Source organism: Solanum tuberosum, unplaced genomic scaffold (assembly GCF_000226075.1).
Source record: "Solanum tuberosum cultivar DM 1-3 516 R44 unplaced genomic scaffold, SolTub_3.0 scf00728, whole genome shotgun sequence".
NCBI classification, from domain to species: Eukaryota; Viridiplantae; Streptophyta; class Magnoliopsida; order Solanales; family Solanaceae; genus Solanum; species Solanum tuberosum.
The window spans coordinates 39,514-42,944 of NW_006239651.1; positions in this window are offsets into that span (position 1 = coordinate 39,514).

Consider the following 3,431-nt stretch of genomic DNA (forward strand, 5'->3'; position numbering starts at 1 on the left):
TTCATTCATGTCTATATATTTCAGCATGAACCCTAAGAATTGAGTATTCTTGAGATGAGTAGTATTGTTGAGTTCTGAGTATTGAGTTTTCTATATTGTTATTGAGATCCTTGAGTTGATTCGTTCATGTCTATATTTCAACATGAACCCTATTTTGAGTTATAAATTCTGAGAATCTTTTTAAGCCAACATTTTTGTTTCAAACTGAGTTTTTGAGAGAGTAAATAGAAGTATGAGAAAGAGTTCTAACCAAAATTTGAGCAAGAGTATAAGAGAGCTAAGTATTTCCCAAATGTTTCATTTTTAGATGAAAAATAGAGTTTTATTTTGAGAAAAGTAAAAGAGTTTTAGAAATATTAAGTACAGAGCAATTACCTCTTTTAAGAGGATGGTTTGAGCAATTATCTCAAACTAGAGAAAGAGTATGCTTTATACATTTGAGCATGAGTAGATATATCAGAAAACTACTCACGGAGAAGCAAAACATCTATATATCATATGATAGTGTAACACCTCGAAAATTAGAACTAGAATCAATCAAAGGAAAAGGGAAAACCACGGAGGGGTCCACGGGTCGTGAAGAGGACCCCGACTCATCACCCTGGTCGTGGTGTTGCACCCAGCCTTTATCAATGACCATAGACGCCTAGATGGTCAATGGAGCGTCACAAGGCCCGTGAGGTAGTCTGTGAAAAGAGGCACAGAACCCCCCAAGCTACTATGAAGGACTACAATCACCTAAACGACCCGTGGAGCTTCACACGGACCGTGAAGTCGTCCGTGAAAGAGGTTGATCAGGTTTTGGAGTCTTACGTCAACTTCAAACGATTATATCTTTTAGAACAAAATAAATTAGGTGGCCCATGACCTATCAAATTAAATTATATGAATTGATGACTTGGATTTAATTATATGTTTTTCAACAAATTTCATGTGAACCCATGTATTGATCTATAATTTTTGACTATGAACCCTAATTTACATGAATTTATAAAGAAGCTTGAATCCATGAATATGTTTCATGAAATTATGCATGTTCTTATGAAAGTAATGTTTATGACACAAGTAAGCTTATAGATGAAGGTATCTATATGTTTTATGAAGCTTGACCACATGACGTGAATGACATCTAGATTTGCCTCAATGCTTTTTGGACTATTTTCCTAAATTAGGTCTTGATTAGTATGGTATCCGGATATGCCATCAATGATTATAGACCATGTAGCGACCCTTCCGAAAATAATATAAGCCAATAACTCACAAGATTTTTATGCATATATTATCCTCACACTAGTAAAAAATGACATAAAAAGATATTACCAACTTCCGAGTACCCAAACTAGGTCGTTCATGCTTCACACAATCATTCAAAATTAGTGGTAAATTTAATATATTACAAGACTTGGGTTTACACACCCCAAAAGAACCAAACATATTGACATACTTATATTACAAACCCATGGTGACATGATCAAATTAGTCCTCAAAATTTCATGTAAATAAACAACACATAGATCATGTACAAGTCCCAAGGCTTATACAAAAATAGATGCCTATATGCAAATGCGATCTTCCTTAAGGCTCTCAAAAGTTCCATCTCCAATGGCCAGCTTCATGAAACCACTCGATCATTCCCTATGATAGAATCAACTATTGCTAAGCATATAGCTTAGTGGTGTAAAAACTATAGGTTCGGAGCCATCCGATTCACCAAGTTAACTTTCTCAAGTTATGGGCAGCACCATAGAAATATAATAATTAAATCAAGTAAACAATATAATAAGAGTATCAAGTTTGATATTGAAAGATCCAAATGTCAAAAACGCTCATAGCACCATTTTCCAAGAGATTCAATAACAAGGCTCGCCCAATATATACATCATGTCGTCACACCAAGCATAAGTAGGTATCAAGAAGGGTCAATGCCCAATAGTCAAGAGAACCAAGAACCATATTAAAAATGGCTTTCTAGTTCGTACTTAAAATGGACAGCTTCCATTCTTAAGACGGACTAAAAATCCAGAGTCAAGATGACAAATGATCCGAATCAAGAGGCATGCCAATAGTGACAAAGTTGTAACGACTCGGAAAAAAAATGATAGGTTAAGCAAGAGACTATGACTTTGTGTTGACTTTATAATGAGGTTCTATAAGGGATTTATATGTAATTTCGTTTTAATTGTGTAACTCCGACAATTTAAAATGAATAAGAAGAAGCTTGAAATTAGAAGTAGTCACTTTTGGAAAAATTCAGAATCTGGAAATTTGGTTAAGTGTGGGAAATCAGTGAGTTTTTGGCCAACTTTGAGCAGTCATAACTCCTAGATCAGGATGATCCAGGAGTAGTTCTAGTTATGTTTGGAAAGCCCTTGGAACTATCTTTCCAACGCCAGCGAGTTTGCTCGATTCCGAGTTCGTATGAGCGAGTTATGCCCTTTGAAAGTTGGGCAGTTGGCAGGGAATCCGTCCGGAAAATTTAAGGGCATTTTGGTCTTTTCACAAATCTTTTCTTTTGAGGTTATATTGTTGTGTTAGGCTGTTTGTGGATCATTTTTGTTCCATTTTAAAAGAGTAAGAGTTAGGGTTCTTGAGTGAAGAAGAAAATAAGAGAGAAAGAAGAGAAGAAGAAGAAGAAGTGGGAGCTAGGGTTGTGGATGCAAGACGTTTTCTTCATCAAATTTCTTGGGGAATCTTAGTAAAGGTATGAGAGTTCTTTATCTATGGCAAGCTATCACCCTAGATCCAATTTCAAATGTTTTTCAACTTTTCCAAAGTTTGTGAAAAAGCCTAATTTCTACTCAAACTCATGGGTTCTTGCATGAAATGATTTCAAATGATAAGTTATGATATTATTGATGTTTATTTGATGTTTTAAGATGAAAAACTCCATGAATCCTTGTATTCTACAAAACCCCAAAATGTGTTTATGAAGTGGGTCTATTTCTATAAATTCAAAGTTGATGGAATTATGTGTAAAGTGAATTGTATTGATATCTCTTGTGTTGTTTAATGTTTATTCATGATTAATTGTTGATAATGGGTGAATTAAGGGTGGTAAGCCTTATGAGTGAAGTATTGGTGATTGCTTGGATTTTTGGTGATTTTGGCTATGGCTTTGAATTATGGTAAGAAAGCTTGAACTCTCTTTATTGAATTAATTGTTGTTGGTAGGTTGAATCTACCTTTGGTGGAAGTGTTATATCTTGTTCTTGTGTGGTATTATTGTGAATTGTAGCCATGAAGGCATTGGGGAAGTTGTTGCATAATGTTGGAATATTGTATTATTGTGAATTGAGGCCATGAAGGGCATTATGTGAATGTTATTATATTGTTGTATTATTATACACATATGAGGCTATATGTAAAGTCCTATATGAAGCTATATGTAAAGTTTGTGTGAAGCTATAATGTGAAGATGTTCTAATGGTATT